Consider the following 23,574-nt stretch of genomic DNA (forward strand, 5'->3'; position numbering starts at 1 on the left):
CGCCACTTACCTCTGCTCCCCCTTTACTTCGACTCTTATAGTATTTGGCACTATCTCAGGTCTTCAAGTTAACCCTCAAAAGTCAACAGTCCTAAACATCTCCCTTTCCCCTCAAAAGACTCTTCATCTCCAACAAGCTCTTCCCTTTTGGTGGCCTCACCACGCTATACCTTACCTAGGTATCAAGTTGACAGCCTCCCTCTCTGATTTATATTCCGCTAACTACCTTCCCATGCTCGCTCACCTCACCGGTTTAATGTGCAATTGGTCTTCTCTTCCACTGGCATGGCTGGGTAGAATTACAGTGGTGAAGATGTCCATTTTACCCAAGATTCTTTATCTTTTCATAGTTCTCCATATACCTGTCCCAACACACTATCTCCGCGCACTCCAGCGCCGTGTTCACACATACATCTGGGGATCCGTTCTTTCTCAAGTTCCCCGCACTACCATCCATTTGCCAAAGCTCAAGGGGGTCTGGGTCTCCCGGATTTTACAAAATATTATCAAGCAGCCCATTTGGCTCAACTCCCAAAGTATCATGCATCCTATGAGATCCTGCAATGGGTGATTTTAGAGTCCGTTGAGGTTGACCCCCTCTCTTTAGCTAACTTACTCTGGCTTCATCCTGCTCACCGACGCGCTATCCAAAATCCAGTCACCTCCCAATTTGTAGCTCTTTGGGATAGACTCAAATCCCGATACCCTCTTCAATCGCCCGACAACCCTGCTTTCCCCCCTGCCTGGTCTTCCCCACACTCCTTTGCTCTCTGGTCTTCAGCTAATCTTCTTAGAGCTCACCACTTCTTGACTAACTCCGACGTTCGATCTTTCCCATCTCTTTGAGAAACCCATTCTCTTCCGACGTCCGAAATTTTTCGCTACCTCCAATTAAAACATTTTTATTCCCCCCTCTCTACCACCTGTTGTTCTGCTAGATCCACAACCTCCTTCGTAAGTGCTTGTAAAAATGACCCACACAGACGTGGCCTTATCTCTATTCTATACGCCCAACTCTCAACTCCTGAGTCCTCCCCTCGACCCTCATATGTCATCAACTGGGAGAAGGATCTGGGCTCCCTGCCGAGCTCCGAGGATTGGGACCGCATTTGGCAAGCGACTAAATCCTCTTCACAGAATGTAGTAGCAGTCGAGATGAAGGTCTTATCCCAATGGTATTTGGTCCTGGCGAGGATCGCTAAGTATTCACCAGGATACCCTTCTTCATCTTTGGGAATATGAAAAAGTCGCATGGAGCCAAGTTGGGGCTGTAGAGTGGAAGCACCATGATGTGTTTGTCAGCCAAAAACTCTCCAAAGCACTGTGAAGGGTCCAAGTTGAGATGATCTCAGGTGCAAATTCCTTATGGATAATTCCACGTGAAAAAAAAAAAACAAAACAATGACCATTGATTTGACTTATGATTTGCTGATTTCAGCTTTCTTGGGGTGAGGTGATGTGGGTGTGGGCCATTCTGAACTTTGTTTCTTCATCTCAGGATACTCAACCACCTAGGATTCATCTTCCGTGATCACTCAACTCAAAAAATCAGACTGTCTTTCCAAATGGGCCAACATGTCTTGGCAAACGAGTTGACAGTGTTCCTTCTGGTCAAGTTCTTGGAATATGTTTTACATACATTTGGTAATTTTCATTTTGTTTGCAATCATTATGATAATAAGCCGTAGGTCACATAAGAGAACACACCTCACTGCATCCATATTCTGTTCTGTTTTTGATGAAGAGGGGCATCCTGATTGTTTGTCTTCAACACCTTCTTCTCCTTCCTTGAAAGCCTTGTGTCAACAGTACACTTGTGCTGATGATAGTGCAGCTTCTCCATAAGCTTTTCTCACCATTTCCAAAGTTTCTGATGCACGTTTACCCAATTTCCCACTACATTTTATTGCTTACCACTGTTCCAGACTTGCAAATGCTAAAGACCTTTGCGCTTCTATGTTTTAACTATAATAATAATATCAGGGAAGAAGATTGCTGCACTCACTCCTCTGATGTACTCACACTCAAAATAAATAAATTAAATAAATGTGGTGCGCTATCTCATCATAAATATAACCATAAGCTTTGAAAGCATAAAGTGACAGTCCAAAAAAGTTTAACAGATAATAAACATTCCAATTCATCATATGTTGCATCCAGCCATAATCAACACCGTGCTTGACTTGTAGCCCCACTCCCTGCTCACCTTGACCATTGACCTATAAATTATAATAGGCCAAAAACACGCTTTAGAAGGAGAATGTGTCTCTAAAATTTCTGTTCCATGACGTGTTCCTTCCATGTATTATGCTACTTTAAACTCCAGATCCGTGCAAAATAAAACAAAAACATACCATAGTGCAACACTGTTTTATATAACCAAAAATTAAACGTGTTACAATATCCACTCACATTAAACAAATTATATGTGACTCCAAATTATGGTGAATATATATGCATTACTCCACCGTGCTGACTATGTTGTGGTGTTTCCCATCACTGGGTAGGTGCACCATGCACCCACCTTCTTCCCTGACCTAACAGATAGGTCATACATGCTTGGGGATGAAACCAGATTCTGCTTATCCACTGCTGATCCTTAGTAGCTGTTTCATTAGTTCTGGCTCTTTAACTACTAGGGGACAACCCACAGCACATATACTGCTACAAGGTGGCCCCTGTGAGCAGTATCACGTATATAAACGCACAACAGCCCTACCTGCGGCACCGATCGTGGACACGGGTGTTAATCACCGGGTCCCGGGTCACTGACGGGGAGGAAGGTTGCATTGTTTTCAGTGGAGCTCTCCTCCCTGTCAGTTTTCAGCACACTGTTCCGGATTGCTGGGTACAGCCTTCTGAAACAGTGTGTAACAGAAGGAAGAAAACAACCTTGCCCCCTAGAAAAACACTCCCCTCACACAGTTAACCCTTTGATTGCCTCCAAATGTTAACACCTTCCTCCCCAGTGCCATTAGTACAGTGTCAGTGTTTTTTTTTTGCACTGATCACTGTATTGTTGTAACTGGGGATGTCAGTGACCCCAAGTCAGTTCCCCCCCAGTGTCAGAATGTCCACCGCAGTCCCACCATAAGCCGCTGATTGCGACCATAAGTTGCTGACCGCCACTATTATTAGTATTTAAAAAAAAACCCAGTATCTATATCGCCATTTGTAAACAATATAACTTTCACATAAACCAATTAATTTACACATATTGGGATTTTTTTTTAGCAAAGACATGTCGCGGAATACATTTTGGCCTAAATTTATGACGAAATTTGATTTTTACTTTTTTTTACTGGACATGTTTTATAGCAAAATGTCCAAAATATTTTTTTTTTCTTAAAATTGTCGACCTTCTTTTTTATAGCGCAAAAAATAAAAAACTCACAAGCGATCAAATGCCACCAAAAGAAAGTCCAATTTGTGGGGAAAAAAGGACGTAAATTTCATTTTGGTGCAGCATTGCATGACCGCACAATTGTCAGTCAAAGTGACACAGCGCCATAACACAAACCGCTTATGTAAGCACTTCCTGACCGCCCTATAGCAGAAATACTGCTACTGAGTGGCATGGGTGCGCAAAATCATATATATATATATATATATATACAGTATATACATATGTGTGTGATTTACGCTCCCGTGGTTTTCACGCCCCTCCCAGATAGCATCAGTACACCAGTAAGCACATTTAACCCCTTGATTGCAAAGAACACGCTCATACACAATAAACCTCCATTGCTAGTATAGTGTCTGAATGGATCAATATCTTTGATCAAATCATCACTATATCAGCGTTCACGTTTGTATAGAGTGCCCAAAAACGCAGTGTTAGCGGGGTCAGCCCCGGCACCTGCCAGCACCTTTAGCCCTTACGCTTACCCCCCCCCCCTTCTCCCCCAGCAAGTGCAGTGTCAGTAGGTCACTGTCACTTGATACATTGCAAACAAAACTGCAGTGTTGGCAGAATCAGGCCTGATCTCTGTTACCACTTGCCGGTAAATTTTGATGACTCTCATATGCAGCAGAGTGCCAGTACTAGTGCCACAATACCTTTAGGTGAACTGGCGAGCACCAGCGGCCTAGTACATCCTGGTCTTTCACATACCAGCACTGCAGTATCACTTGGTGATGTGGCGAGTCCCATAAGTGCAGTACAAGCTGGTGCGGTGGCAAGCACAAGTATTGTTCCGCAACCACCAAGAATTCGCACACAGGCCCATAGAGCACCTAGTGTCCTTCTGGATGTGCTTGCAAATCCTAATTGGCAGCCCACAAGTTCTGCAGCACCCGTACTTCCCCCATTCACTGCCCTACCCGGAATTCAGGTGGAAACAGCAAACTTAACTACTCCCCTTAATTTTTGGAGCTGTTTTTCACAGAATATCATTCTGCATTGATTGTGGATCAAAGCAATTTATATGCACAACAATTTATCTCCACCAACCCAAATTCAAACCTTGCCAGACCATTCACATGGAAACCCATTACGGTTTCTGAATTAAAATATTTGGGGAGCCTAACCCTCAACATGGGCATTACTAAAAAAAATTAATTGTGGTTGTATTACTCCACAGACGCGATTTATCATATGCCCGTGTTCTCTTCTGCCATGGCCAGGTATAGATATGGGAGTAAAATGTGTTTTATGCATTTCAACGACAATACACTCTGTCGTCCTTGAGGTGACCCTGAATTTGACCGGCTCCACAAATTTCAGCCCCTCGTAAATCACCTTAACCAAAGATTTGCAGATGTCTATTCTCCCCAGCAAAAAACTGCATTGTTGAGTCACTCATTCCTTTTTCTGGCCGCCTTGCATTCAAACAATTTCTCCCCAGCAAGTGTGCCAGATATTGGGTCAAGATGTAGAAGACCTGTGAGAGGACAACAGGCTATACTTATAAGTTTCAGATTTACGAGGGAAAAGATAGTCACATAGAGCCCCCCACATGCCCAAACTACATGGGGAGCAGAGGCAAGATAGTTTGGGACTTGGCGTCATCCTTTTTCCATATGGGGTACCACTTATACGTGGACAATTGTTATTCAAGCATGCCACCATTTAGACATTTGTACAATCTTAGAACTGGCACATGTGGCACCGTGTGACCTAATGTGTGCCCACCATTAGAAGTGGGTGGATGCAGAGCGGTATATTCTAATGGTGGGCACACCGCACACTTTTTCTGGCAGAGATTTCTTCTCTTTTTTTCATTCAGCCCACAGGCTGCATACAATAAAAAAATGAACATAGCATATATAACCAACAAGGACCAGCGATGTACTGGTACATCACTGGATTTTGATTGGCTATACCAGGATGATGCCTACAGGTGTAGGCATCATCCTGGTATCATTTTTTCAGCCAGCGATCAGCTTTCATGTAAAAGCAATCCTAGTGGCTAATTAGCTTTAACAAGCAGCGGGGGAACCTGAGTGTCAGGAATGGACTTGCCAGTAATGGTGGGACTCACCTGCCTTGTGGGCTGCAGTACCAGGGCTGTCCAGCGGGTGCTTTCAGCAATCAGAGACTCAACCCTGCAGTCAGCCAAACACCTGAAGCTGATTATGCAGGTGTATTTAAGGAATGGCCAGACCTGCAGTCTGTGCCTTGGTGTGTGTTTTTCCATGGGCCCCTGTATCTTGTAAACCTGCGTTCCTGTTCCTGTTCCTGTTTCTGCCTCTGCCTCTGCCTGACTTGTTGCTGACCCTGCCTGATCCTGACCTCTGCTGACTTCTCCTGTTTTGATCCCTGGCTTGTGACCCTGACCATTCTCTCCGCCTGCTCCTCCTGTACCTACCTGCCTTATAGTTATCGACCCGGCCTGCCTGATTACTTTGTGCTCTATATGTGTATGTACCTGTGTATCTGTATCAGTTTAGGTTTGGGTTTGTTTCACCTTGTTGTATGTATTTGTGTTAGCTTGGGGTTTGGTGCACTGCGTTTATGTTTGTATTGTTAGTCTTTAATAAATTATATTGTTTATAACATATCTGAAGCCTGCGTTTCCCTGCGTCAGTTCACATACCTCTGGTCATACCCGGAGTCCTGACACTGAGATTGCAGCCGGTGTTTCTGCCATCTGACCATAGAGCTGATTGGAGAGCAGAATGGTGTCGATCATATCTATAGCCTAAGAAATTGGAAGCTACAAGCATTTCATCACTTCAGTTTCACAGGATATAAACAGCACCATTTGTAAATTGGGAAAGCATCTCATCACACCGATTTTGGTTTGATTAGATAATGTAAGGCCAGAGGAGATATCTATAATCTGATAGAACCCAGATTTCTAAAAAAAAGAATATATGACTATGCCCATTGAAGTTATAGGGGATATTTGCATTCCCTGTGATAGCATTAAAAGTGATAAAAAAATTAAAGAGACAGTGTAAAAATTATAAAAAAATCAAAATAACTTTAAAAAAAAAAGTACCTTTGCCCCCCCCGTGCACGTGCGCACCTGCATTCGTGAGCGTTGACCCTGTGCCAGTATAAAAACAGCAGTTGCACCATGCATGTGAGGTATCACCACAAATGTCAGATCAAGGGCAGTAATTCTAACACTAGACCTCCTCTGTAAATCTAAAATGGTAGCTTGTAAAGGCTTTTAAAACTTTGCCTATGGATATTAAAAAGGTATGCAGTTTGTCGCTATTGCATGGGGCACAGTTTTAAAACATGTCATGTTTGGTATCTAGTTACTCGGCATACCATCATCTTTTATATTTTACCAAATAATTGGCCAATATATTGTGTTTTTGTGCATTAAAGGTAAAAAAAAAATTTTTTTTAAATTGGAGCACCCACCATTTTATTCACTAGGGTGTTTGCTTTAAAAAAATATATATACTGTTTGGGGGTTTAAATTAATTTCCTAGCAAAAAATACAGATTTTTTTCATGTGAACAAAAAGTGTCAGAAATGGCTTGGTCTTCAGGTGGTTTGAAGAGTTAGTGATGTGTGGCATAAACTTCTAATGCTGGGCATAAAATGCCCCCACTCCCCAAAAAAACCCCTTTATGGAAATTAGACACCCCAAACTATTTGCTTAGAGGCATGTTGAATCAATAGAAGAATTTATTTTTTTACCACAAGTTTTTGGAAAATGACAAAAAATGTTTTTATTTTTTACACAAAATTGTCACTTACATGATTTATTGCTCACACATGCCATGGGTATATGTGGAATTACTCTACAAAATACATTCTGCTACTTCTCCCGAGTATGGGGGTACCACATGTGAGAGATGTTTTGGTAGTCTAGCCAAGTACAGGACCCCAAAATACAATAAGCAACTTTAGGCTTTTAAAGGGCTTTATATCCTCATTACACTTCCTGACTACCTATCACAGTTTTGGAGGTCCTGAAATGCCAGGACCAACCCCCCCCCCCCCCCCCAAATGACCCCTTTTTGGAAAGTAGACACCCCAAGAAATTTGATAAGAAGCATAGTGAGTATTTTGCAGATCTCGTTTGTTGCCACAAGTTTTTGGAATATTAGGAAAAAAACAAAAACATATTTTTTCTTTTGTTTTTTTATATTTCAAAACCTTGCGAGAAAAAATGAGAACTGCAAAATACTCACCATGTCTCTTTTTAAATTCCTTGGGGTGTCTACTTTCCAAAAAGAGGTAATTTGGGGGGGGGGGTTGGTGCTATCCCGGCTATCATTGAATTTCAGGTTCCATGTGGCTAGGCTCCCAAAAAGTCTCACACATGTGGTATCCCCATACTCGTTATAAGTAGAAGAATCTATTTTGGGGTGTAATTCTACATATACCCATGGCTTGTGCGAGAAATATATCATTTAAATGACAACTTTGTGTAAAAAAAAAAAAGTTTTTGTCATTTTCTAGGAACTTGTGGGAAAAAAATAAATCTTCCATGGACTCAATATGCCTCTCAGCAGATAGCTTAGGGTGTCTACTTTCTGAAAAGGGGTCATTTGGAGGTCTTTGTACTATCCTGGTGTTTTAGCACCTCAAGAAATGTGATGGGCACTCAGAAAGTAAAAGCTGTGTACATTCCACTATCTATACCATAGTTTGTAGACACCATAACTTTCACACAAAGCAATCAATATACACTTATTGGGGTTTTTAACCAAAAAGATGTAGCAGAATACATTTTGGCCTAAATTTATGATGAAATTTTAGGTTTGTTTTGGATATTTTTTTTATGACAGAAATGAGCAAAACAAATGGCATAAATTGCAGTATCTATACCATAGTTTGTAGATGCTATAAATTTCACACAAAGCAATCAATATAAACTTATTGGAAATGTTTTAGCAAAAACATGTAGCAGAATACATTTTGGCCTAAATGTATAACTAACTTTGAGATTACTATATACCGTATTTTTCGCTCCATAAGACGCACCTGACCATAAGATGCACCTAGGTTCTAGAGGCAGAAAACAGGAAAAAAAAAATTCTGAACTAATGGACTGCAGACATAGTACAGGAGATGACCAGAGACTGCGGACATAGTACAGGAGATGACCAGAGACTGCGGACACAGTACAGGAGATGACCAGAGACTGCGGACATAGTACAGGGATGACCAGAGACTGCAGACATAGTACAGGAGATGACCAGAGACTGCGGACATAGTACAGGAGATGACCAGAGACTGCGGACACAGTACAGGAGATGACCAGAGACTGCGGACACAGTACAGGAGATGACCAGAGACTGCGGACACAGTACAGGAGATGACCAGAGACTGCGGACACAGTACAGGGATGACCAGAGACTGCGGACACAGTACAGGGATGACCAGAGACTGCGGACACAGTACAAGGATGACCAGAGACTGCGGACAGCACAGGGATGACCAGAGACTGCGGACAGCACAGGGATGACCAGAGACTGTGGATAGTACAGGAGATGACTGCTGACCTTTGGGGAGGGGGGGGAGTGGGTACTTGAATTTGACAGGTACCCGCTCCCACTTCCGCGGAGTTGTTCTTTCATCTTACCTGTTCCTCGATCCAGCCGCGCGCTGTCTTCCCGGCTTCTGTAATGGCGCTCGGCATGACAGCCGGGTGCCCAGTGCGCATGAGCGAGAAGCACTTGCACTTTGTGATTGGTCCGGCAGCTTCTGGGATCTGTCATGTGTCCCAGGTGCCGCCTTACCATTCACAAAAAGCACCGCTTCTTGCGCATGCGCACTTGGCACCCGGCTGTCATGCCCACACTACAGAAGCCGGGAAGACAGCGCGCCGCTGGATAGAGGAACCGGTAAGATCAAAGAACAAAGAAGTAAGAGCGGGTACCTGTCCAATTCAGGTACCCGCTCCCCCCCCTCCCCAAAGGTCAGCAGTCATCTCTATAAGGTCCCGCTGCAGAGCTGAGCGGCCGGCCCGGTATTCTGACACGGCGTCGGTGGAAATACCGGACCGGCCGCTCCATATTCGCTCCATAAGACGCACTGACATTTTCCCCCCTTTTTTTGGGGGGAAAAAAGTGTGTCTTATGGAGCGAAAAATACGGTACTTTTTATAGCCGTCAGCAAAAAATATAGTTTTTCTTCAAAATTTTCAGTCTTTTTTTGTTTATAGAGCAAAAAATAAAAAGTGCACAGGTGATCAAATACCACTGAAAGAAAGCTCTATTTGTGTGAAAAAAGGATGTAAATTTCATTTGGGTACAGCATTGCATGACCGCGCAATTATCAGTTGAATTATGCAGCGCTGAGTAGCAAAAACAGGCCTGGTCATTAAGAGGGGTAAATCCTCTAGAGGGCAAGTAGTTAAGGAAACATGCTCTCAGACATCCAGTGTAAATAAGGTGTATATGATCAAAGATAAAGGGAATAGATCATAGTGTAACCCCATGAAATATGAACACTTTATTCAAGTAAAAAATGCACTCACAAAAATAGTGAATCAAAAGCATATCATAGCCATCAATCAAAATGGTTCCTCACATCACTCATGCCAGTTTGAGCAGATCAGAAGTGACATCACTAAGCTCTGCCCGACATGTTGCATCACAGGTCACGTGACTCCTGTTCCAGACTTGCTTGCATTTTTCTTAATACAAAGCACCTGAACAGGGTGTTGCCAGCAAGGTAGAGATGGGGTTCTGGTATGGGCTGGTATTATTACAGTACTAATACCAGCCCATAACAGTACCCCACCTCCACCTTGCTGGTGTCTGAGTGGAGCTCTGTGCTCATTACTGATCCAGCCACAGGCCCATCCATCTGGTCTATCAAGAGTCACCCTCATCTCATCAGTCCATAAAAACTTTGAAAAATCTGTCTTCAGATATTTCTTGGCCCAGTCTTGACTTTTCAACTTATGTGTCTTGTTCAGTGGTGGTCGGGTTTCATCCTTCCTTGCCTTGGCCATGTCTCTGAGTACTGAACACATTGTACTTCTGGGCACACCAGGTAGGTTGCAGTTCTGTAATATTACAGCACTGGAGGATAATGGGTCCCTGGTAGCTTCACGTTTGATTCTTCACAAATCTTTGGCAGTTAATTTGCGTCTTTTTTTATCAACGTGTTTCTTGCGACCCTATTGACTATTTGCAACAAAACGTTTGATGGTCCTGTGATCATGCCCCAATATTTTACCAATTTCAAGAGTGTTGTATCCCTCTGAAAGACTTTTTACAATTTTTGACTTTTCGAAGTCAGTTACATATTTTTTTGGGCTCATTTTGCCTGAGGAAAATAAGATGCCTAGCAAATATGCACACCTAGATATTGGGTGTTGATCTCCTTATGCCACAATCTCACCTTCATTACACAAATACACATCACCTGACATGCTTTAATCCAATAAGCATTCAAGTTCATACAGCTTGGAGTTAGACAACATGCATAAAAATTATGATTTCATAAAAAAAACTCACTTGCCTAATAATTGTGCACACAGTGTACTAAGGCCAGGATCTCTTTACAACTCCAGCATCTGTCCATTGCTAGCAGCAGTAGGGGGCAGTGTGATGAGCAATTCAGTGCATCACTTGGCTCCCTTTTTTTTTTTCTTTACAAACTTTATTTGTTGTGTACAAAACATATCTTCATTCGTGGCACTGTACAGCAGCCTGATGTACTGTGCTGCCGTACTGTGCTATGAGATCCTGTACAGTGCACTGTGATTTGTAACAGCATGCTGCAGTGAAGCCCAAGGCTGTGTTGCAGTGTGACTAGGACACATAGGAAACAATTGTTTCCTGAGAGCCCTTGTGGTAACAGGCATTTTACAATGCAGTAAAACGTCTGTCACTGCACACTGTGTGAATTAGCCCTAAAACTGGTGCATACAGAATCTAGTGCAGTTGGGCATATTAACCAGTTTCTGCTCTTTATTGTCAAAACTTAATTAAAGAATCTGAAGTTAGAGACAGAAGATAGAAGATAACATAGCATCATCCAGGATTTAGAACAACATTCATGCCTACACAGTAAAACGAAGATCTTTAAAATAAATACGGTGATACTGTATCTATTCTTCAAATGGCAAAACAGGAACACAAGATCAAATACCATGGCATCATACAGGTGATCAAACAACACTGATCCTGGTAAAACCTAAAAGATGATATGCAGAAAATCTTGAACAGAACATGACATCAGGAAAAATATATTTAAATACATAAAATTTCATATGAATTATTTATGTGCTAGAAAATCACACCAAAATTGTAGAAAAAAAAGAGAAAAAAGGTTCAAAGTTGCCAAAGGGCAACATACAAGTGAATGGTTATGATAAAGTAACCCAAAAGGCTATGTACAAAAAAGTGATCAAATGTATAAAACCAATGTGAGAGGATTACTGACTGTGGACCAATATTCTATTTTGTAATGCCCATATTGAGAGTTAGGCTCAAAAAAGTTTTAATTTCAGAAACTGTGATAGGTTTCCATGTGAATTGTCTGGCAAGAGCCGAATTCGGGTGGGCGGCAGGGTATTGGTCCACAATCAATTGCTACAAATCTTCTGTGAAAAACAGTGGTGGGGCTAAATGCTAGTTCTGGAAGCAAATGGAGCTGATCCTGCTAACGCTGCATTTTTGGGGGGCACTAGTATAGTTCTGTTCATGATCAATATATTGATCTGTACAAATACTATACGAGAAATGGTGGTGATCAACAGCCTATAGCGTAAGTGCGATAGTGTACGGGCAATCTAATGCTAGCTGACCCTGACACTGATGTTGCTAGTGGCAGTAATAAAGTGATCAGTGAAAAATTCTAAATGTGTATAAATGTCCAGTCACTTCCCGTCTGCTCAGCCCGTCTCATCTCCATCTATGCTGTCGGACACTTTGCTGGTGCGCAGGCGCTGAGATCGTTGCCTACACCCTGAGTGCCAACAGCTACTTAAATATTAATATCTATTCTCAATTAGCGCTCACTTACCTATCTTTTTTATATCTATGAAAAATTCTAAATGCTGACACTGTACTAATGGCATTGGCTGGGTGGCAGGGATGATCAAAGGGTTAATAGGGGCAATCAAAGGGTTAAATGTGCTAATCTAATGTGTGTATGTAAAATGTAGTGCTTTTACTCACAGTGTGGTGTTCTCTCACAGTGTGGTGGCTACAGCTAATCACATGGTATGGGGTGTTGTGATTGTCATATGTACCATGTGAGAGTTGTGGGCCAATCACAGCTCATACGGAAGAAAAGCAAAGCTGTTATGAATCAGATTGATTCATAACAGCTTTGTTAACATTTTGATCATGTGATCACATACTGATTACCAGAATCCACAATTGTGGGGCTGGGGGGGGGGAATATTGTGGCCCGTCTGCAAGTAGATAAAGGGCTTAATCAAATACGTGGTGTGTTTATTTACTACCTAATTTTTTGTGGATATTATTTTAAATGGGGTTTCCAGGATCTGAATAGTACACCCTCACCACAGATTCTCACATCCACTGGGTCAGGGATGTGGAGAAGAGGCCCTTGTACCTATCAACCCATGGGGGGACCCCACAACTTTTTCTACACAATCCACATTCCATTGTATACATTGTCTTGTCAGATAGGAATCCCCATCTGACAACTGAATGTGCTGGGCAGGGATGAGTTATGGTTGTTAGGACCCAGAGGCTGCAGGCTTTCTTACAACCAGGGGAAGTTGTCACCTTTAGCAGCAGTAAAGGTATCGCTTTCCACTGCCATCCCAAGGTTCCATTCAGCAGAGCAACAACTTATCATTATCATTCTTGTTGGAGGCTCTGGCATGTGGAAGCAATATCCCTGCCTCTACTAAGATTACCATTTTCACACAGAAACACATTTTCTTTGTAAAGCTAAGCATTGCATATACATTTTCAAATAGTGATTATAAGTAATCAAGTTTAAACTAGCATGAGATGTGTACCCAGCATAACTGCAATAGTAATTTTAATGTAGTAGTAGTGAGTTATTTTAACCCCTTTGCGCAGGCTCCTCCTGACCCTTTAAGAGGTTTCAGAAGCCGGGAGGCGGGGCGGGGTTTTAGGGTCATGTGACCGCCGTGATTCGCTGTCACAGCGGTCACATGATCGGAAAAGGTCGCCGTCGCAAGGGGAGATCGGGACCTGTCCGTGAGTCACGGACATATGTGCTGGGAGCGTGCACAGTGTGCGCTCTCATCACATATGTATTTTTAAACGGTACTCAAATATGAGGCCGCTCTGTTTCAAGGCCCAGACACCGAGAGTCCGCATATTTGTGTGTGCTCGGCATCTAGGGGTTAATATACTGTAACTAATGTATCTGTCCCATAGGTCAGGTAAAAATAATTTTTTGCAGAAAAAAAATATTGCTTTTATATTACATGAGTTAGACACTAGAGAAACTCAATTTGATTCATAGATGTTTATATAGGTTGTAGCATATATCTACTGTATATCTGCTTCTGTAGCATGCATGAAACAATGGAAGCATAATGTTGGCTATTTTCACCTATTTGAATTTTAGGTAATAAAGGAATAATTTTACCTTATTCTATAAAGTATTTTCTTCAAATGCTCAATCAGGTTCTTGGGAACTTGAAAGAATAGACATTTCCCCTAGACCTGATTTGAGAATAGCATTAGGGCTAGGGTGAAAATACTTCTTTAGTAAATCATCAGCAATAGAATCATCAGCAATAGAATCTGCTTTTCTTCTTAGTTTCTATGAGATCCAAATTTAGATCTTTTATGTTTAACATTATACAAAGCCCATAAAGATATCAGAGCTGTAACTGAATTAGTGTATTTGTACTTTTTGTATGCAATCAAGGTATTTAAAATAAAATCTTTTTTTTTTTGTTATAGGCGTAGTATTCAGTCTGATGTTTTATGTCTGGCATTTTATGCTGGCTGATCACTAAAAAAAGTGGGAAAGTTTTACTTTTGACTGCTGGTGATTGCTGGTGCTTGTAGTTGTTTTATTTTCTTCTTTGGGTCTTGCTAAAAGCTTTCACTTTTTTAAATCCCTTTTTCTGTCACTTTTTGAATAGCATTTTTTTTCTTCCTTTCCTTGTCTTCCTTCACTCTGCTAATTAAGGGGAGGGGTTAATTGGTCACAGGTGATACAGGTCCTATATAACTTGCTGTAGCGCTCACTCTTGAGCTTGCCTGTATTTTGCTTGCCGGACCTTTGATAAGTGGAGTTAAAAAAACGGAGTTGAAAACAGGAGATTATAACAGGAGTCTATTAACCTGTAAGTGACAACTGATCTTATCTGTTAATATTGTAACTGGGATATGAGTGCTAGCAGGGGTGAAGGTTTTGTGCAGTGCACAGTGTGCCGCATGTATGCAGCAATGGAGCAACAGCTCCAGGATGGATACCGCTGCGACAGATGTGAGCAGCTTGTCCTTCTGGAATCTTGTGTTAGAGGTCTGGAGGAGAAAGTTGCAACACTGGGCAGAGCTATCAACCTTGAAAGGGGTCTTCTGCTCTCTGAGCAGGTAGCTAATGGGATTGATGTGGGGGGCGGAGGGGCTAATCAGGATTATCAGGCAGGAAGATGGGTTACTGTAATGAGAGGGAGTGGTAGGGGCTCACAGAAAAGAAAGGCTGGCCCTGGGTTTGAGCACCCAAACAGATTGGCCAAGTTGGTTGAAGATGTGGGGGTGGTAAGCTCAGGGGTGGCAGCCCTGGATGTCACTGCTATCCCTAACAGCCGGAGGGGCAGACCATCTGGGAGGGGTGGTGAGGGTAGTGCAGGAAGGCCTAGACAGCTGGTGGTAGTAGGGGATTCTATGATCAGAAGGACTGATAGAATAACTTGTCGCCAGGATTGCCGCAACCGAATGGTTTGCTGTTTCCTTGGTGCCAGGGTTCTGCATGTGGTGAACCGGGTTGATAAATTACTGGGAGGGGCTGGGCATGACCCAGCTGTCTTGGTTCATGTTGGAACCAATGACAGAGTACATGGAAGGTGGAGGCTTCTTAAGAATCAATTTAAAGAACTAGGCTGCAAGTTGAAGGGAAGGACCTCCAAGGTATATGCTAGAGATGGTCTGCACCTAAATGGAAGGGAGTCTGCTGTGCTGGGGGAGAGGTTTATGGGAAGGCTGGAGGAGTATTTAAATTAGTATCGAGGGGGGAGGGAGAATTAGATTATAACAGGGTAGACAGATCAGACAGGGGTCAGTACTGATTGGTGGGTGGAATGGGGAAAGATGGGGGGAAGGCTACGGCAGATGATAAGAAGGTTCCCATGTTACAAACAACCAGTGGAATTGGTACCATTTGTATGAAAATAAAAAATATGCAAAATACGTGTGAGCAAGGTGTCAATCAATTAAAGTGTTTGTTCACCAATGCCAAAAGTCTGCCAAGCAAAATAGGTTGTTGCAAGAAGAGAGCTATGATTTAATTGGTATTGCTGAATATTGGCTTCATTCTTCGCATAACTAGCCATTAATATTCCTTGCTATGTTCCCTTTCGGAGAGACAGAATAAATAGGAAAGGTGGTGGTGTATGTCTCTATGTGAGAAGTGATCTCAGAGTGAGTGTGATGAGGCTGAAGTATTGTGGGTGGAACTGCACATGGGTGCATACTACAAAGGTAATCATTGGAGTTTGTTATAAGCCTCCCAGTGTTAATGAGGAGGTGGAAACTCAGCTCCTTGCACAGATCGAAAGGGCTGGGACAGTGATAATAATGGGGGATTTTAACTACCTGGAATTTGACTGGAGTAATGGTACTGCAAGAAAAAAGCTACACTCGGGAATACCTTGCAGCACAGCTCCAGGACCTCTTCTTCACTTACCTTGTCCTGCGCTCCCGTGATGTCCCTCTGCAGTGTCCCCTGCAATGTCCTCCGGCGGATGATGGCATCTGTCTTCTGGGTTCCGTTCCCTGCGATGTCGGGACGTACAGGGGACGGAACTGGCGGGAAATTTGAAAGTTGCAAAAGTGACATTCACTAAATTCACTAAAATAACATAGTAAAACATTACTGTATGATTCATGGGGAAATTTGTCATCAGACACTGAAAATGATTTTGCGACTTTGCTCAGTGATGTGTGAACTTGGCGCTATATTTAAAATTTCAGTGTTTTTGGTTTGATTATATTATTGAATTACATTTATTATTATATTGTTATATTTTATGATTATTTACTAAATTAAAATGTATGATTTTGTGTTTCAAAATTTAACATACCCGGGATGTTTACTAGACTTTTGTTCGGACAGATTTCAGTGAGTTATTCCTAAAAATTACAGGCCTACAACAAAAAAAATACATATTTGCATGCAAAAAAATTTACAGCTTCAAGCACAGAAATATGGACATAATCAGACCGCTAGGGAGGCTACTAAAAGACCACATGGATGATTTCTTGCTGGAAAAAAATATTTTAAGCAACAGACAGCATGAATTCATGAAAGACAGAAGTTGTCAAACAAATCTGATTTCTTTTTATGAGGGGGTGAGCAAAACCTTGAGCAGAGGGGTGGCGGTGGACGTGGTATACTTGGATTTTGCAAAAGCGTTTGACACAGTTCCCCACACACGGCTAATTTGAAAGGTAAAGTCTACAGGCTTGGAAAAATCTGTATGTAAATGGATAGAAAACTGACTAAAAGATCGTATTCAGAGAGTAGTAGTTAATGATTCATACTCTGAATGGTCTGGGGTCATCAGTGGTGTACTCCAGGGTTAAGTGTTGGGACCCTTACTTTTTAATATATTTATAAACAATATAGGGTCTGAGATTAAAAATCCCATTTCAGTCTTTGCAGATGACACCAAGCTGTGCAGTGGAATAACGTCCTGACAGGATGTCTTCAACTTACAAGCCGATCTCATGCACTGTTTAATTGGGCAACTATGTGGCAAATGAGATTTAATGTTGATAAATGTAAGTTTATGCACTTGGGGGCTAAGAATATGCATGCATCTTAAATACTAGGGGGGGGGGTACAACTGGGGGAATCAATGGTGGAGAAGGATATGGGAGTTCTGGTAGATCCTAAGCTTAATAATGGCATGCAATGCCAAACAGCGGGTTCTAAAGCAAGCAAAATCCTATCTTGTATTAAAAAGAGGTATAGACTCCGGAGAGAGATATATCATGTTACCCCTGTACAAATCATTAGTAAGACCTCATCTGGAATATGCAGTTCAGTTTTGGGCACCAATTCACAAAAAAAACATTGGGGAACTTGAGAAAGTACAGAGAAGGGCAACTAAACTGATACGAGGCATGGAGGAGCTCAGCTATGAGGAATGATTAGAGGTACTAAATTTATTCTCTCTTGAGAAGAGGAGATTAAGGGGGGATATGATCAACATGTATAAATACAGCAGAAGTTCATATAGTGAACTCTGTGCAGAGCTATTCACCCTGAAGTCAACACAGAGGACAAGGGGGCACTCTTTACGTCTGGAGGAAAAGAAATTTAATCTCCAAACATGGAAAGGTTTCTTCACAGTGAGAGCTGTGCAAATGTGGAATAGACTCCCTCAAGAGTTGGTTCTGGCCAGCTCAGTGGATTGCTTCAAAAAAGGCGTGAATCTTTTCTTAGATACACAGAATATAACTGGATACTAACATTTATAGGTAAAGTTGATCCAGGGAATATCTCTCGGGGGATCAGGGAGGAATTTTTTTCCCAGCCGGTGGAAATTGGATCATGCTTTGCTGGTTTTTTTTTTGCCTTCCTCTGGATCAACTGTGGGTATAGGATTATAACTTTTTTTATTTCTATGGTTGAACTGGATGAACTTTTGTCTTTTTTCAGCCAGACTAACTATATAACTATGTTTGGTTCCCAATAAACACATAAAAATGATCCTGGCCTTTACCTTACTCAGCCAAGGCTGTCTTTTGGAGCTGAAGGGCGCCACTGTCTGACACTTACATAGAAACATACAAAAGACTGAGTGGCCATTGAGTCTGCCTGTTTTTTTTTTGGGGGGGGGTTGGGGGGGTTGTTTTCTTGGTTTTTGTTTTGTTTTTGTTAACTTTTTTGTCTGAGTATTGATCTATGCTTGTCCAAAGCATTTTTGAAGCGATTTACTGTTGACTGGCTCACTACCTCTGTTGTAAGTTTATTCACTTGAAGACGTGTTCTGGGAAAGTACTACAGAAGTATATACAAACATAAACAATCCGATAGACTTTATACATATATAAATAACATTAAAATACTTTTTGAATATGTGTTATATTTGAATTAAAGAACAATCTCCATCCAAAAAATCATGTTTTAAAATGATCTTTAGAGGCATAGGACATCATAAACCTATTTTTCCATGTTAAATGACTTGCACTGTGAGCGCCATGATTGGCCAAAGCAATGCACCTGACCACAGTCAGGTGCAATGCTTTGGCCAATCACAGCACAATGCACTGTGAGAGCCATGATTGGCCAAAGTCATGGTGACCAATCATGGCTCATGGCTAAATCCATGCCCCACACTATATAAGGCTGCTGACACAGAAGCCTTGTGTAGTGTGTTGCTGGAGTTTAGTGTAGTTAGTGGTGTGTTAGGAGTGTAGTGTGGTGTTGTGAAGAACAGTGAAGTAGAGTCAGTGTGTTTTACAGCACTTCCCATTTGTTAATTATTTATTTCCCTAGTCATCTTCTAGGACAGCTTCACATGAGAGATAGGCTCCTCCCAGGAAACACCCCTTCCACCTTCTTTTCCTACAAGTAGCCTCTCTCCCCCAGAGACCCTCAGTACTAGTGTTTCCTCCGGACCAGGAAGAACTGCTCCTGTTTGTTTGTTTTCTTAACGGTCTTCTAGTGGGGTACAGAGGTTGCCTGGATGGGGCTACCCCCCCTAGGTTTAAGCAAGGCAGGGGACTTGTGGGGTGGCCTCTCCAGTGTTCCCTGCAAGTCCCACCCTTCCTCCAGGGGTTGGGAGAACTGCACCTTCCTATCGGTCCAGCGGGGCTCTCCAGGGGTGGGGGCCCGCTCCACTGGATTATCGGGAGAGCCCGCTACCCTGTGCGCAGGAAGCCTACCTTGTTCTGCTCCATGCCGACATCCTGGCATGGAGGCGCAGGCGGATGACGTCAGGGCCGGGATGGTCACTTCCGGTCGGCAGGACCTGCTAGCGTCATTTCTGGCGCTCGCACAGGAAGAGGCTCCGTCACCATTTTGTCTATGGGCGGAAGGAAATGTCTACAACCTTTCAAAATTATAGGGAACAAATGCAGGAACAGGACCTGGACGAGCCCCAATCAGGCACCTCAGGCGTTTCCCTGCCGGCTAAGAAGAGGAGACAGGACCCGGGGCCGTTACGGTCCAAGAGGACTAGGATGGATAATAAACACAGAGAAATCACAGCTAGTCCCTTCCAGGAGGATCACGTATTTGGGATACATTCTGGACAACACAAATACTTGCTTATACCTGATCGCAGAAAAAACGCTCAAGCTACAACAAGACACGGAAACCTTCCGGGGCATGGCGACCTGCACAGTCAGAAACGCTATGAAGCTTGTCGGGCACATGACAGCCTCCATACCAGGGATACAATGGGCACAACTACACTCCAGAACGATGCAGAACCACGTCCTCTCCCACTGGGATGGCAGCCAAGCATCCCTAGATTCCAGCATCCGCCTCACGCACAAAGTAAGAGAATCACTAGAATGGTGGGGGAACGTACACACATTATAGGCGGGAAGGAAGTGGAAACAAGTGAACCCAGTAAGAATCACCACAGACACAAGCATGTGGGGGTGGGGCGTGCACATGGAGGGTTGCCTGACCCAGGGCAAGTGGGATCCGGAGATCTCAAGGAGATCATCAAATTTCAGAGAATTATTGGCAATTTTCAGAGCTCTCACTTCCTTTCAGAAGAAGATAGAGGGGAAAGAGGTTCAGATCTTGTCCGACAACACAACAGCGGTTGCATACTTGAACAGGCAAGGAGGCACGAGGTCCCTGAAACTGATGGAACTAGAGGAAATCCTCCTGAGTTGGGCAGAAAGGAATCTAAAATCCATCACCGCATTACATCTGAAAGGAGATCTAAATCAGCTGGCAGACCAGTTGAGCCGAGGGGAAGTCAACCAGTCAGAATGGTGCCTCAGCCGCACAACGTTCGAGAAAATCTGTGCCAGATGGGGTACTCCCTCCATAGACCTCTTCGCCAACAGGAAGAACACAAAACTAAATAAGTACTTCTGTCTGCAAAAGGACCCCAGGACCGCGGGGACAGATGCACTAGGCCAACAATGGGAGGGAGATCTCCTCTACGCTTTCCCACCGTTCAGATTGCTACCCAGAGTGATACGGAAGATACAATCATCCCAAGCAAAAGTCATCCTGATTGCTCCGCTCTGGCCCAAAAGATCATGGTTCTCCCTGCTGAAGAAACTGAGCCTAACGGACCTGTGAATGATACCGCCCGCGCACGATTTACTCGCACAAGGGACACTTGACACATGTTCCATGCTTGGCACACATCCTGATTTGGTGGTGCAGCATTTCCTGAACAGATTCCCAGGCTTACAAGATCTTCTGAGGCAGGCCAGAAACGTCTTTGGCCATTTCCGTCAGTAATACATGGCCAGTGTTCGGCTGGCTAACGTTCAACGGGAATTCAACCTGCCCACCAACCACCTCATTTGTGACAAGCCCACCAGGTGGACTCAACATTGGCAATGCTGCAGTGGCTGCACATGCAGCAGAGGGACATCTATGAGTATCTGTGTGGAGTGTGGCAGAAGAAAAGGCTCAGGGGAGCTTGGCTTCTTTTTGCCTTGCCAGTGGCTGCTGATAAAGAATGCATGCAGTGTCCTGTCACTGTTTGAGGAGGCCACTTGAATTGGGAGCTGCGACAATACATGCATCAGTGACACTATCCCTCTAGTCTTCCTGTTGGAGCACACATTGCGTGGAATCATGGTCAGGGCACTTGAGACAGAACAGCTGGAGGAAGAGGAGGACTTCCTTTCCTTTCAAGGCCCCCTTTATGCAGATACCATTCCTGCAGGGCCGCAGAACACACAGGAGGAGGAGGAAGAGGATTGTGGCAGCAAGGAAGAAGAGGTTAACATACAGCAGTCTTCAAGGAATGATTTTCAGTCCCCAGAAACCCAGCCAGGAGTAGTACATGGCTGGGAGGTAGTTTCTGACAGTGTCATCCTCAGTGACCCAGAGGATTCAGAATTTTATGCTTCCTCAAACTTACGCTGCATGGGCTCCCTGAATCTGCAAAGCCTGCAAAAGGACCTGATGATTTGTGGTATCAAGAAGAGGGATCATTACTGGTTGGCAACCCTTCTTGATCCACGGTCCAAGGGTAAAGTTGCAGTGCTCATCCTGCGTTTGCAGAGGGAGCAGAGAATGAAACATCTTGAGGACACCTTAAAGAAAAATTTGTGTAATACCTTTCCAGACACTGGGAGGTTACCATTTCCTGGACAATGTGTTTCTCAGGCTTCGTTTGGTCAAAGGAAGAACAGTGCATAAGGAGGCCAGCTGATTGACGCCTTTAAACTATTGACGCCTTTAAACTTCTTTAAGGGACAAGGGCCTCTTCCCCACAACCCTGGCCTGGTTGTTGTGGGGGCCTGTGGGCAGGGGGACTCATTAGCATCAGGATACCCCTTTAAATAGAGGGGCACCTTGATGCTGCCCCCCTCTTGTGAATGAGTAAGGGGTACATGTACACCTACCCATTCACTAAAGAGTTACATTTATAAATATGCCAGACTTTTGTTTTTGTTCAGTTAAAGGAATTTTTCAAAACAACAGTTTTTGACAAGTCCAAACCAAAAAAGCAAAAAAAATGGTTTAATTGATGTAATCCATCATCAATGGTGTTCAGTGTTGTCCCAACGATGCCGACTCACCGAAATTGAAAAAAACTATGCCCGCCAACACGTATGTACCCGCCGAACACTTGCCAGAATATGGCAGGTCTGACAGTTGCTGGTCAGATGTAAGCAATTGGGCTGACCTGGCAGTGATGTCATATTGTGGCAAGTACCGTACTCGGTGGGTGCAGACAGGGAAGCGTTTTTTTTATTTCAGCAAGTCAGAATCATTGGGACAATGCTGAACGTCGTGATTGATGATGGATTACAACGATGTAACCATTTTTTAGGCTTTTTTTTTTTGTAATAAAGGACTTCAAAAACTGTTGTTTTGTTTTTTGTTCAATTAAATTAATTTTTATTTTTTACTGAATGTAACCCTTTAGTGAATAAGTAGGGGTACAAGTACTCCTTACTCATTCACAAGGGAGGCAGCATCAGGGTGCCCCCTTATTTAAAGGGGTACCCTGATACTAATGAGCCCTCCTGCCTGCACACCCCACAACCACCAGGCCAGGGTTGTGGGGAAGAGGCCCTTGTCCCCATCGGCATGGGGACACTGTCCCAATGCCAAGGGCACATGGCCTGGTAAGCCACAGGGAGTGGGGGGGGGGTGCTCGATCACCCCCACACTTTCCTGACCTGCCAGGCCTGTGCTCGGACCAAGGGTCTGGTAGGAATTTAGGGGGACCCCACGCATTTCCCCCCATTTTGGGGGGATGGGGTTCCCCTTAAAAGTCCAATCAGGCCTAAAGGGCCTAGTATGGCTTTTAAGGGAAACCCCACGCACTTAAAAAAAAACACTGTGGGGTCCCTCCTAATTATGGATTGGGGGGGGCCATTCTGAGGTTTTTTTTTTTATAAAAATGTAATTTAAAAAAAAAGTGTCAGTCCTGCTGCAGCAGGTTCTATATATTGTACAGATGTGCAGCTTTGCAGGTAGTTTAAGGGGACCCCCCAAGCATAATATTTAAAGGATTTTTTTATTTCATTTTTTTTTAATTTAAGCAATGCCAAATGGTACTTTTTGAAAAAAAGGCCAATACCCATGTCCCCATACCCCTTTATGGCCAATAACTTGCATATAAGCCTTCAAAAGGGGCACTTTTGAATTTACAAGTTCGAGTCCCATAGACTTGCACTGAGTTTGAAGTTCGCAGTATTCATTAGATTCGAACGTTCAACCGCGAACCGAACGTGGGTGTTCAGCCCATCACTAGTTCTGAGATTTACACAGTACCACTAGAAGGATAGCACTAATTTTTCTGTTGCAGTAAAAGAATATAGTGATGACATATGTCTGTTCCCAGACTGCTG

The sequence above is a fragment of the Staurois parvus genome, unplaced genomic scaffold (assembly GCF_062004578.1).
Source record: "Staurois parvus isolate SC_StPar_1 unplaced genomic scaffold, SC_StPar_1.0 ptg001002l, whole genome shotgun sequence".
Taxonomy (NCBI): Eukaryota; Metazoa; Chordata; class Amphibia; order Anura; family Ranidae; genus Staurois; species Staurois parvus.